The sequence below is a fragment of the Canis lupus genome, chromosome 13 (genome assembly GCF_011100685.1).
Source record: "Canis lupus familiaris isolate Mischka breed German Shepherd chromosome 13, alternate assembly UU_Cfam_GSD_1.0, whole genome shotgun sequence".
NCBI lineage: Eukaryota > Metazoa > Chordata > Mammalia > Carnivora > Canidae > Canis > Canis lupus.
Genome location: NC_049234.1, coordinates 34,317,252 through 34,331,465, shown reverse-complemented (window position 1 = coordinate 34,331,465; position 14,214 = coordinate 34,317,252).

The following is a 14,214-nucleotide window of genomic DNA, read 5'->3' as shown; positions in this document are numbered from 1 at the left end:
GAACAGCTCTTCTCCAGACCAGGACGCTGGAGCATCCACAGGAGATGGGCCTGGCCCCTGTCCTCACAGCAAGCATGTGGCAGGTGGGCACAGATACACAGAGCCCAGGAGCTCTGTTCTGGGGTGGCTCAGTCAGCCATCCATTACCTGGGACTGTCACCTGGGGCCGCCCCCAGGACCACAGGGCAGGGGCACCCTCACCTGCCATCACCATGTTAGGCTTAATCTTGGGAGAAGCCACTCACCCAGCATGCAGGGTACAGAGCAGCCTCCAGGAGGCCAGTCCTGACCCGCCCCCACCCCAGGGGGGCTCTGCAACCTGGCATCCTGCCCGCCTCCCACGGCCTTCGATGAGGGTCCCTGGTGAGGCCATGGGTGCCCAGACCCAAGGGGGTCGCACCCAGGGCACTGTCCTCCCCCCTGGGGGCTCAAATGAAACACCCAGGTCTGGTCTACATAGAGACGCATCTACACCCCCCACCCACCCTGCTCCCAGGGAACTAGTTATGTCCCTTGCTCCTGAGATCCCAACCCACTACGTTTGTTTTTCTTCTCTTCTCCATGGCTTGCTGGAAGTTTCCAGCAGCTGGGAGCAAGCAGTTCTATCCCTACCTTTCCCCCACCTCTTCAGGAGGGGCGAGGCCTGGGAGCCCTAGTAGGGAGGGAGCACCCCTCGCTGGGGTGACCGTGCCGGGCTCAGGGGCCCCCTGCCTCCCACGGGAGGGGCCTGTTACATCCCCTTCTGCGATCCTTGGATGCTAAAGCCACCCTCGGGAGCCCCAGAAGAGCACGGCGTGTTTAGTGAGGCAGACCAGGGGGATCTTGTTCCGTTTGTGCAGCCCTGAGAGGTCACCGGTGTCACATCTCAAGAAGTCCCAGCATCCGAGTGAGAGACAGGGCCTTAAAGTGAGATGGTCAATAGATAGAAGTCCTCGGGTAGTAGGACGATGCGGTGGAGATTCCGGGTCATACAAGCACCAGGATTCTGGGGCACTTCCCACAGGTGTTCCTGTTACACCTGCTATGCACCCTGGGGTGCTCTCTGCCCTTGGGGGGGCTATTGTCTGGTGCCAGGGGTGGATGCCACCGCAGGAGGAGCACAGGATGAGCTGTGCTAGAGGCTGCTGGGTGGTGCATCTGGTCTCCACCGTGGGATCCCCCTGGGGCTGGCGGGGTGGGGTGTGGGGTGTGGGGAGGGCACTGTTCACCGGGGAGGTGGAATTTATTTCTCTTTGTTTTTTTTTTAAGATTTTACTTATTTATTTATGAGAGAGACAGAGAGAGAGGCAGAGACACAGGCAGAGGGAGGAGCAGGCCCCATGCAGGGAGCCCGATGTGGGACTCAATCCTGGGACCTCAGGGTCATGACCTGAGCCAAAGGCAGACACTCAATCCCTGAGCCACCCAGGCATCCCTAGGGAGGTGGAATTTAAACCTGTCTAGGGCATTTTGAAATGCAGAGGGGAATGATACCCTCCAGGAGGACCCAGGAACGTCTGTACAGAGTCACTGCCCATCAGAGCCAGAAGGCAGCCTGGCGGGCACGGGCTCAGGCGCTCCCCGCTGCCAGTCTGGGGCAAGCTGTTTGCTCTTCTACACCCGGTTGCGGGGGGCGGCGTAAGAAACCCAAACCCTGGACATCACGTCTAAAGGATGATCCTTTGTTCTGAGCCTGCCGTCTGGCTAACTTTTAGGGTTTAAATGCCTTATCCTGTGAGAGAAAGAGTGTGTGGGGTGAGGGAGTAAAGGATTGTGTGTTTGGTTTTTTTAGATGTTTACCTGCCAGAAATAAAGATTGGGGTCTCGTAGCTTCACATCAGTTCCCAAGATTATTTTTTAAGCTCCCAGTTCATAATCCCCACATCTGGGAGCCCCTGCTTTAGTCCAAACCCTGATTTTTTCTTAACAATTGAATAAAAAAAAATGAGGCTCAGAAAGAGTGATTTTCCCAGTGTTTAGGCACAAAGACTCATTCTACTACTTCAGTACGACCCCGATGTGGCAGGTGATCCAGTTTTACAAGGACACTTTTCTACTGACCCCATAAATTCTCGGATCTGCTCCAGAATCAACATTGCTCTTTGTTTATTTAAATCCTGGTACAGAAAGCCCTTCTCTTCAGACCATAAAGCTGCCTTACATGCTTTCCAAAGCATGTTCCTTCCCGTGGTCCTCAACATACACCTGTGAGGGGGTGGGAGTGGCTCTTTGCCCCTAAGCAGTTAGGAACGTGTGTCTCACACACATACACACATGCACACAGCCCGCTGGCCTCTCCAGCTCCAAGGAGGGTCAGGCTGGGACGTGCAGGGAGCCCCCAGACCGCAGCCTCGGCCGGAGTGGCCTTTGTCTGCTTCCCGCCAGTTCCTTCCTAGGAGCAGCGCACGCATCCTATTCTCCAGCTGCCTGCCAGAGCCGGCCCCAAATGCGCATCTTTACGAGGTCTCCTTCGGAAGAGAGGTGCCATTTGTTAAATTATCGACACAAGGGGGGGCGGTTGCATTTCTGGCTGGGTTTGGGACCCTCAGGGAGGTGCTCTTTCAGGGCCGTGATTTTGCTTCTCCTCCTTTCCTTGTCTTCCCTCTCTTCTTTTTTTTTTTTTTTTCAATTTATTTATTTATTCATGAGGGACAGAGAGAGAGAGAGAGAGAGAGAGAGAGAGAGAGTCTGAGACTCAGGCAGAGGGAGAAGCAGGCTCCATGCAGGGAGCCCGATGCGGGACTCAATCCCGGGACCCCAGGGTCACGCCCTGAGCCGAATGCAGGCGCCCAACCGCTGAGCCCCCGAGGTGCCCCTCCAATATTCAGGTTCTTTTTATGATGCCGTTTGGTGCGGCCCTCAGGGTGACGAGCGCACCGTGGGGCTGTGGATGCGAAGTCACTAGACCCACTTCAAACCACGGAGCTGGCTGGGAGGCTCACTGAGGATGGGAGAGGACCCGGGGGCAAGGGACGCTTCTGTCCTCGAGGTAGTGAGGCCTGAAGAGATGCATAAAACAAAGCCCGTTTCCAGATCATCTTCCCGTTTCTGTGCCCGCTTCCCCCGAGGGGTGGCGGGCGACTGTCTCCACGTCTTCCAACCCGAGGCTCGGGGACGAGGAGTGATAGGCTGGAGGCCAGGCCTGTTCCCAGACTTTCAAGGAGGCCTCACGCCAGCAACCTGACCTGTGGCTGCATAGAGAACCTCCATTCCTCCGTGGGGGTCGGGACACGCTGTTGCCATGGAGACATTCAGGAGGTTGTCTGGCCCACTGTCACCTGGTTCCCTTCTGGAAGGTTCCCTGTAGTCAGACAAGAAGGGAGAACTTGGCGGGCATCACAGAGCCGGCCTTGCTGGGAGCAGGTCCTATTCTCCAGCGCGTGGCGTGGGCGGGGGGGGCGGGGACACAGTGGACAAGGGACGCGGCGGAGACGGTGTCCCTTCCCAGATGGACAGTCGCTCGTGTAGGCTCAGCAGGCGGTGCAGGTGCGGGGGACAGCAGCCGAGCAGGACTCACACCCATCCTCCAGGAGGCCACAGTCTGGAGGGACTGGAACACCCCCTCCTGGGCAGGGATTGCTCTGGGCAGCGGGGAGAGGGGGTCCCCGGACAGACTCAGGAGCCACGTGGCCTGCTGTGGCCCCAGAACACTGATCAAGACTGGAAGCGTGACCCACGCAGAACCAGTGATATGTCACCTGCAGAAAAGGGAGCCTGGAGGGGCGGGGGGAGGGCGCTGTCACCCTGGCGTCCACGACAGCCCTTCCGCAGAGCTGCAGACAGTGGGCCCTGCTCTGAAGGGCCGGGTCCCCCTCTGCCTGCACTCCACCCGCCCCCGGGAGCTGCCCAGACCTGGGGTGCCAGAGAACCCACGGGGTCCACCCTTGGCCCACCACTGCTCCCCCGCCTGCCCCCCTCTCTGTCGGGCAGGGGCCCTCCTCCTGTTTCAACCACCGAGCCGTGGGGACCCTCCCGCTGTCGCCATCACGCTGCACACCTGCCGCCGAGGAACCCGCCCAGGGCCTGGGGGGCCCTGGAGAGTCTACCTAGGGTTTGGGTGCTGAGTGTGGCCCAGGCCACCTCCCTGAGCTCCCTGCGCCCAGCCACCTCCTCTCCTCAGGGGTCAGCGGCCTGGGGTTCGCTTGCTGGCTCTGAGGGAGGCTGAGATGTGCAGTGGGCGGCACCCCAGCTGCAGAGATGGGGGACAGCCCGCCTCCACCTTGCCTTCCCCTCCCTTGGGGACAGAAGCGGCCCTCAGGCTCTCGGTGGGGGAGCCTCCCTTCCTTCAGCCTCCCCGGACCTGAACCAAGAGAGGGGTCCTCTGGCTCGGGAGCTGGGAGCTGTGGGGAGAGAGGTGGCCCTTCCCAGGGCAGCATCTGCAGGTGCACCTGCTGAGCCGCTCCCTCCGTCTCTGGGCCAGGCCAGCCTGGTACCTCCTCTCCTGCCTGCGGCTCCTGTGTTCCCCTACCCCCTCCTCCTCCCTCCTGGCGGCTGCTCCCTGCTGCCTCCCTGCACCCCCATCTCCCACCTCTCTGACTCTTTGCCTCCTCCTTTCTCTCCAGGAAGTAGCTCCCCAGGGTTAGCCTCTCCCCCTCTCCCCAAACTGGACTCCCCCCCTGCCCCCACCCCCAGTCTCCTTCCTGCTCTCCTCTGCATGTCTCTCTCCCTGGGTGTCTCTGTCTCCCCCCAACTCCCTGTCTCTCTCCCCACGTTGTCTCTCTTCTTTATCTCTCTCTGTCCAGTTCCCCATCTCTGGCAAACCCACCTGTCCCCCCACTCAGCTGTCTGCCTCTCTACTGTTCTCTTTCCTTTATAAATGGTCACCTTCACATCGTCCAGGTCCAGGGGAGAACTTGGCCCTCCCCTGGATCTCTCCCCTGCCTCCTCCGGGCTCCTGGGCTCTCCCCTCCACTCCCACACCTGCCTCCTCCCTCCCCCCTGCTCTCACTCCATGCCACCTCCCCACCTCTGGGACTGTCCTTTTCTGAAGACCCCTCCCGGCTGCCCAGCCCTGCTCCCTGGCCTTCAGGCTTAGAGCCCTGGAAGAGCTGGCCTCCCCTCCCCACTCTCTGGGCCAAGGTGGCCAGGCCCAGGGCCTGACTCAGCAGGTGGAGGGAATCTCCCTGCTGAGAACAGAGGTCCCCTCCCGAGAGAGAAGCTGAGTGTCCAGCCCCTGCGTGGCCTGTCCTGACCGGACATCCGTCCATTCGCTGCGCATGGGGGAGTCAGGGAGCCCGTCCCTCACTGGCGGGGGCTGCACAACGGGCTCGTTCTCAGACTAAACCCGTCCATCGCAGACTTAAGCGTTTCTCTGCCCTCCAGTAAAAAAGCAGGCCTCTTTGCTTTGTTTGACTGAATACATGCTTGTCAAGGGCTTTTCTCTGTTTAGAATCCATTTGTTAGAGCCCCTACTTAGGGAGGCTCATAAAGCTTGGTCATTAACAGCCACATTCTCTGTGTCTGGAATTCTAATGGGGTTGAGGACGTTCCATTACGTGCACACTCTGGGGCCGCGGATGGAGATGGGCTCCCTCCCCGCCTCTGGTGGGTCCCAGCCTCCACGCTCTCTGAGGCCTGGTGGGGATGGGGAGGCAGCAAGTCCCAGGCTGCGTGTCCCCAGTTTTCAGAGCATGCCCCCCTCCCACATTTGGCCGCTGCAGGGTGGTGACTGGCACTCCCACCCTCTCCTTCAGACACTTCGGCATGTGCGGCCGACCGGTCTCCTCTGTGTGGCATGTCAGCTGCCTCTCCAGTGCCAAGTCCCAGCATGACGGCCTTCAGGTCTTTCCCCACTCAGCCATCCCTAGGACCTTGGGGTCCCCACATGTCTCCTGGGCCAGGATGCCCTTTACAGTCACCCACGCCGTCTTTGGCCCCCTCTGGAGGTTCCCCCAACCTGTCCTCGTCGTTGCCTGGAGCCTTTACTGGATGTCCACGGCTCAGCCCAGCAGAGGCTGGTGCACCTGCAGGGAGACTTGGACGCCCAGCTTTCAGGTGAGTCCCAGCCCCTTCTCTGCCTCCCACCATGTTTCTCTGGCAAGTCTCATAAGTACCTCTCCGCTTCGGTGTCCTCCTCTCTCTAACGGGAACAAAAAGGGCCTTCTTTATAACACTCGGGGAGTTGAAATACATTATTCTGTGAAAAGTGCTTCTAGTGATATCTGGCCTTGAATAAGTCTATAATGAAAACACCAGCATGGGGATCCCTGGGGGGCTCAGCAGTTTAGCGCCGCCTTCAGCCCAGGGCCTGATCCTGGAGACCTGGGATCGAGTCACACATGGGACTTCCTGCATGGAGCCTGCTTCTCCCTCTGCCTGTGTCTCTGCCTCTGTGTGTGTGTGTGTGTGTGTGTGTCTCTCATGAATAAATAAATAAAATCTTAAAAAAAAAACAAACACCAGCAGAGATGACCACCATCATCATTAGCATCATTAACTGCATGCTGGGAGAGCTTCCCTGCATCCCCTTGCCCTTCCTGAGCCCAGGTAGCTGTCAACACATGACAAGAGGCCAGAAGGAGCCGGCCATCCTCCTTTTCCTTCTGTCCAATCATCACAGGGCGCCGGCGACCTGCCCCGGGGTCAGCTCAGAGGATGTGCGTTTGGTGCCCTCTGGGTCCCTGTCCTGGGGCCACAGTGGATGCTTCTGTTCCTCCACCAGGATCCCAAGGACATCCCCTCCCTCCACCCAGCAGCGAGGCCGAGCGGAGTGATGGCCTGTGGATAACCCACCCAGGAACCTGGCAAAGAGGAGGGCACTCGAGGAGCCAGTGTGAGACAGGGTGGGTGTGCGTGGGGCTGACTGAAGCCACCGGGAGCACAGGGTGTGTGGGACGGTGGTGGGTGTTGGGGCAGGAAGGAGAGCATCGGGGGTGGAGGGGGAGCGGTCTCCACCTTCCGAGAGCGTGGCCCCCCATCGACTCTAGGACAAGGAAGCCTGGGGTCAAGCTGGGGCTCCGGTTAAATACACCAGGGTGGCCACTCTGACGTCCCCTTCACTGGGGGGTCCCCGGGAGTCACACGGTACTGCTGCCTATCATGACAAGAACGAAGGCATCATTCCCTGGCTTCTCATAAAATGTCTACACTCTCATTGAAAAATGACTTCACCATCTCTGGCTTTAATCCACACTACCAGGTTCTTTTTTTTTTTTTTTTTTTTAAAGATTTTATTTATTCATGAGAGACACAGAGAGAGAGAGAGGCAGAGACACAGACAGAGGGAGAAGCAGACTCCATGCAGGGAGCCCAATGCAGGACTCGATCTCAGATCCCAGGATCACGCCCTGAGGGAAGGTAGGAGCCCAACTGCTGAGCCACCCAGGCGTCCCCAACACCACCAGGTTCTTTCTGGTTTTCCCTCTCTTCTCCAACACTGAGGACCGGGCCTGGTTATCCCTAACATACGTGTCCCTGTGATGGTCCCAGATGTCCTATTGCTGTCAATCGGCCCGTGCCCAGATGCCGACACTCCACTCCCCCACTGCCCCATGGACATGGCCCTCACCCGAATGGCTTTAGCGTCTAAGCCCGCTGTCCGCCCCCTCGCCTCCAAGGTGGACCCCCTCCTGGCCCCACTGGGGCTCCAGCACCCATCGGACGTGCCCCTTTCCTCTGCTTCGCATCTGTGCTCATCCACTGTCAAGGCCAGTAGAATGCTTATGCAAGACTCAACACACAGCGCCATACCTGAGCAGAGTCCAAGAGTGGATTTACTCTGCACACCAGGCCACCTGGCCACCCAGATGTGAGTGCAGAGCCATTCTGGGAAGGTTGGAGAAGATCTGCTTCCACCCTGTGTCCCCAGAGCCATGCCCTCCCCTCAGGATCCCTTCCCTGGATTCTACCCCCCTGCCTGAAGGTCATACCCAGGTATGACATCCTTGGGTCGCCGCTTCATCTACACGTGGTGTGCTCTGTAAAACTTACCAGAGAGCAATTGTTAACAGGACACCATTGAAGGCATAAAAGATTCAAGGTAATTATTCCTGTTTTAAGCAAGTTTTATTCTAGTGGAGACGGAGACACTGTAACTCTTAAAGATGCAGACACACATACACGACATACGAAGATACTGAAAAGGACTATAAATAGGACAGAATGGGGTGATATACTAGAGTATCTGACTTGGGGAGATTAGGGGAAACATCTCCTGAGATCGCATTTGAGCTGAAACTCAGACATTGGGAAGGAGACACCCGAGCAAAGTTCTGTCAGGGAAGAGAGGGAATCTCCACCTGCAGCGCAAATGTCCTGTGGCAGGAAGCAGTGTGTCATGAGTGAGGGACTCTGAATGGAGGGTCTTCGGGGGAAAACGAAGAGAGCTGAGATCAGAGAGAATGAAAGCCCATCAGAGCACCAGGCCTTCGGAGATTGAGTAGGGGGCTTGGATTTGATTCTAAGAGTGACAAAGACCTAGTGAAAGTTCTTCAAGAATGACTCTTGGGCAGATTTAGGGGAGCGGGGAGCAGGGTGGGAGCTAGGAGACCAGGCAGGAGGTGTTGTAATAGTGCAGGTTAGGAGGACAGGCTGGGACAGGCTGGCAGCTGGGGCTGGGGGTGGAAGGGGCCATTTGGGGTGTTTTGCAGGTCCTGCCAAAGGACGGTACCGCTATGAGATGTGCAGGGGGGTGGGGAGGATTCTAACATTTGGCAAGTGATTGAGTAGCATAATCAATAGTTCTGCTTTGGGAAGGTTACCTGGGATGCCTGACAACTCCTAAAAGAGACACCCTGGGGGGCTGGACATGTGTCCCTGGAGTGCAGAGAGGAGCCCCAGGTAAGGGTGAGCATTTGGGAGCTTTCAGCAGAGATGGCATCTAACAGCCATGGCCCTGGGGGCTGCCCCTGATCCACTCCTGTTCCTTCTGGGAGGGGAGCGCCCTGCCCTGCACCGGGCAGCTCCTGAGTCCCTGGAGTGGGAGGCATCCAGGGGAAGCTTGGGAAGGAGTCAGCAAAGCAGGCAGAAGGCAGCCTGGGGGGTGTCGAGGTCCTCATGTAGAAGTGGGGTGGCCATGTGCTGCTGCTGAAGGGTTGGGGGCAGAGGCTGAGCCTGGGGTGCTGGGCAAGCCTGGGGTGCTAGGGCCCGTTTCCAGGTCGTGAGGGGGTGTGAATGTCCTGTGGGCTGGTTGGAGCACATCACAAGTGAGAGTCTGGAGAGAGAGTTCAATGAGGACAACTGAACTTTGTAAGGGATTTTTCTGGAAGAAGATTAGGGAGGGATGTGGGGATGGACATAACTATGTGTGTAGATCTGGATCCGTGTCCACGTCCACATCTACCCGGATCCGCATCCATCCAGATCTGCATCTCTATGTCCATACCCGTGTCCCCATCCGGGTCCCACCTACACCCACATCTAGTTGAATACATCCCTACAGATACAGTATGCAAATGTACGTGCTGAAATCCAGGACCTGGAGCTCAAGCTCACTTCCTTCAATGTCTCCGGCCCCACTCTTGGCCTCTTCCCCAGGGCGCGGCCCCTGTCCCTCCCTATGGCATCCTGTCTTTGTGGCACGTATCACTCACATGGGCCTTGGTACGCTAGCAAGCGCGGTGGAAAAACCGAGAAGCCCTGTGTGTGGATGGTGCAGGGACTGGGTCTCTTGCAAAGTGAGGCAGCAAGAGGCTTTTCAAAGGCAAATGGAGGCTGATTTGGGTATGAGACTAACCTGAAGGTCTTATTCTGTGGGTAATAAGAAGCCAGTAAAAGCTTTGAAGCAAGCTAGGGATGTGATTTGGCCTGTGCTTCAGAAAAGCGATCGCTTGCTGCATGGAGAGTGAGTGAACTCCTGAGAGAAGGAGAGGGAGCGACAGAGGGAGATCGTTGGAGGACCTACCGGAGAGGAATGGACAAGACCCCGCACAGGCCAGTCTGCAAGCAACCTGCAGGTGGGAGGACGGCGGGAGGATGGAGGATGGCTGGAGGACGGCGGGAGGACGGCGGGAGGACGGCGGGAGGATGGCAAGACAGCTAGAGGCTCTGCAGGGAGGGGAGGGCGAAGGAGCCCCAGGTGCCTGGGCCCTGGAACCCAGGCTGTGTGAACGACCACAGGACCCAAGGGGTGAAAGCTCCAGAAAAACAAGCTGCCTTTCCCACTGGGAGGGGAGGGCACGCCTCCCTGGCTTCGCACCCACCCGCCCACCGTCAAGGACTTAGGTCCTCCTGTCCTGCTGTGTGACTTCTGTCCCTGGCCTTCTCCAGCCCCTAATAATCGGTTCCCTGTTGAGAGAGTTTCATAAGAAGATAAATAGCGTAATTACCTGCATGTCAATCTGCGTGATGCTACCGTGCGGAGCAAACAGTAACGTGACCTGCGGCTGCTAATACAAGATGAAAATCTAATCAGGATGTTCCAAAACTACCGGTCCTGCCTCCAATTTGCAGTATGAATCATGGTTAATATTTCTCCCTCCCACCAAGTGCTCATTACAACCTGTGTCGTTGGCTTCAGAAAAAGCAATTGACCACCGCGCCAGCCGCAGCCGTGAGGACAGAGTCATCTTTCACATCCGTAGGAGTGGAGGGGTTAAGTGTCTTTTTGTAGTTGCTATCAAGAAACTTGACCCAGAGTCGTCCTTGTCCGTCCTGGGGGACACTCTAGTGCAGGTGAGCCAGGAGTGGATGGCCAGGGAAATTTCCTGAGCACTACATCCACCCAGAGCCATGGGCTCAGCAACCACAGTGGGGGCATCTGACCCAGGGCCAGACTGGGGGAGAAGTCTGAAGAGAGGGACAGAGAGGATACCAGAGAACCCTGTAGGGTGGCCTATCAGAGATGTCCCAGCCTGAGACACACGCTGGGTGTGGAGTTCACAGCCTTGCAGGCTAGATTCAGAACAAACCCCAAACCCTGAAGACATCCTTTGAAAATATGTGGCTCACGTAATGACCCCATTCCAGCCATTCCACTGGGTGCCCTCTTGTTCAGGTGAGAAGCCGGATTCCTGATAATGAGTTGCAGAGCCTGATGTTAGCTATGCCGGCCTCCCGCTCCACCCTCACTCCCTGCTCCCGGCCACCACCCCTGTCACTCCGGGGCCCACGCTGCTTGCTGCGTCTGCACACTGGGTCCTTGATAGGCCTCAAACCCCCAGGGCAAAGGGTCATGCCAGAGCTTTCACCTCTTTGCTGCAGCTCGCTCTTGCCTGTGGCTCTGCCCTGGGGACTACCTGGTGGCTCTATCCCTGCCCTTGCTCTCTACACACATGTCGCCTACATCTGTGACCTTCCTTGAGAATCTTATGCCAGTCTCTTCCTTTCCTTGTCTCAGATTCCAGTTCACTTGGATTGTGGCCTCCATACCAGCAGTCACCCGCAGCTGGCACAAGTGTGTATCTTTTGTCTCTTCTCAAATGTGAACTCCATGAGGGCAGAACTTTGCTCAGGCTCCAGAGGCTATAACAGTTTCCTGGAGCACATGTGCACTTGACAAATATTTATAGGATGAATAGCTAACTTGGCGACTCTCTGTGTGCCGACTGACATGCTCTCGATGGGTCAGGACTATTGCAACAGGGTCAGAAATTCTCCATTATTGAACATGACTCATGAGTAATGGGCATGGCTATGGCTCCTAATGTCTACAGCTTGACACACTGTCATTAACTTAATCGTCACAACAAACCTCCAAGTCTGGTTACACTATTAATGTCTTTTTTTAAAAAAGATTTTATTTATTTATTCATGAGAGAGAGAGAGAGAGAGAGAGAGGCAGAGACATAGGCAGAGGGAGAAGCAGGCCCCATGCAGGGAGCCCGACGTGGGACTCAATCCCGGGTCTCCAGGATCACGCCCTGGGCTGAAGGCAGCGCTAAACCGCTGAGCCACCCGGGCTGCCCAAATGTGTCTTTTTATTAATAGATTAAAAACAATAAAGACACAACAAAATTAAGCAACTCACCCCAAATCACACAGCTCTTTTTAACACAGGCTGTAATTTTATTTCCCTAAATTCCTTCAAGTTACTCAGTACCATCTGATGGTCTTTGGTCAAAGAAATATGAACAAGACTAACCTGTGATCCTTTCGGGGTGGCACTGTCCATGGTAATGGCAGATGCTCACCCCATGGTAGGAAAGTACACACCATGAAGGGACATATGAGGGCTGCACTTGGGACAGGGTGGACACCCAGGGGCTTCACGAGGCAGAAATACACTACGGTGTTGTACAAGCTGAGTTCTTGCATGGCGCCCCCAAAGTCCTGCTCCCTGGTATACACGCCTTCTCCCAGTTATTCAGTCAAGCAATAGTATCAGTGCTGCTGTAAGGAATTTTGAAGAGGTGATTAAGGGCCCTAATCAGTGTGAATTAATAGAAAGGATGAGCCTGACCTAACCAGGTGAATCCTACAAGAGAAGACTTGAAGGAGGAGAGGGTATAAGGAGGAGGCCACATTGTAAGGACTCTCGAGTGTCCTCTAGATGCTCAGCATGGTCCTGGCTGACAGCTAGTAAGAAAATATGGACTTTAGTCCCAAAACCACAAGGGGATCAATTCTGCCTACACCCTCAGAGAGCTTCCCTCATCAGGACTCCAGATGAAGACACAGTCCCCGCTGACACGTAGAGTCGGCCTGTGGCATCCTGAGGGGAGGAATCAACCCAAACCTGCTGGATGCTTCACCCACAGAAACATGGGGTGACAAACGTGTCTGGCCGTAGGCTGCTGGCTTGTGCTTATTAGTTACACAGCGATGGAAATCTGAGATCACTGTATGAGTCGTGTTAGGCTGAGGCATGGCTGTTGTGAGTGGTGGGGGTCCTGCAGCAGTATCTGCACATCTGACTGGTAAGACCGGGATGAACACCTGCCTCCTTGAGGTGCTGCACACATTTGTAATTACCCGATAATGGATCATTCATCTCCCTAAACAGATTCTGTGCTCCATGACTTGAAGGAGATCTTCTGAGCCCTCAGCGTTGATCTGTGACTCCAGGACGTGGTGGACATTCAGGAAATGATCCTAGGAAGGAAATGAGAACGAGATGCCCAGGGGAAGGAGAAACCAATTCGTCCTGGATGAGGGAAACATTTGGGGTGGGGGCTTATCCGTGAGGATGAGGGCATGAGAGCAAATAGATGAGGCAGGGGAAGGATTCTAGACACAGATGACTCCATACAGGCAGGACAACCGCGCAGCCCCTAGGAGCCTTTGCCAGGGCTGGGGAGGCTGCAGGACATGGAATTGACGAGGTGGAAAATTAAAGCATGAGCCTGAGCAGATCTGCCTGTGCTCCCCGGGAACATCAGCAACTTTAAAATGTCTCACCTCATCTGTCCATGACAAACTCAGAATTCCAATCCAAGTAGTGAAAGCTGTCAAGAGGTAGCAAACAGTCATAGGGAAGTGTGAAATCACAGGGTTTTTTTTTTTTTTTTTCCTCAATAAAAATATACAGCTAGGACTTGGCAAATCATGTTGGGCCAAGATTAAAAACAAAACAAAACAACAACCAAAAAAAAAAAAAAAACCCACACCCATATCTTAAAGCTGAAATCCTGATAGGGATTATTTTGGTCTGATAATTGTCTATGACATGAAGCTCAAATCAATCAGGCTGCCAGGATGCAAATATATATTCTTTTGCGGTAGAGATGCTGTTTCTCTGTATCTGCTCAAGATTCCAGACTCAAAAATTAGAGCCAGTCATGTGTTTCAAGGCTGTGTGCCCTGAGACTAGAGGTTTAAAGAAACAACAGTTTGTACCTCTCCAGCTCATAACAGGTGCAAGGGGGCTGTGCACACGTTGTCTCAAGATGTCCTACTGGATCCTGGTTTATCCTTGGGGAAATGGAGTGGGAAGTAGTCTGATTTTCCCAAGACTGGGGATGTACATGTGGCACAGCAAAGTTTGACCAGGACTGAGAGTTTTCGAAGTCCATGTCCTTCTCATGATGGCACACTCTTCCTAAATTGCTTCCATTTGAATATTAACTCTGGATGGGAGCACCTGAGTGGCTCAGTTGGTTAAGTGTCTGACTCTTGATTTTGGCTCAGGTTATGATCTCAGGATCATCAGATCAGGTCATGCATCAGGCTCCATGCTCAGTGCAGAGTCTGCTTAGGCCTCTCTCCCTCTGGTCCCCCCCCCTGCTTATGTTTCTCTCTCTCTCTCTCTCTCTCTCTCTCTTCCTCAAATAAATAAATAAAGCCAGCCTTAGAAAAATAGTAACTTTGGGTGGATGAAGCATATCTATTATCTTATGCATTTACCCTAGGTACTTTGGG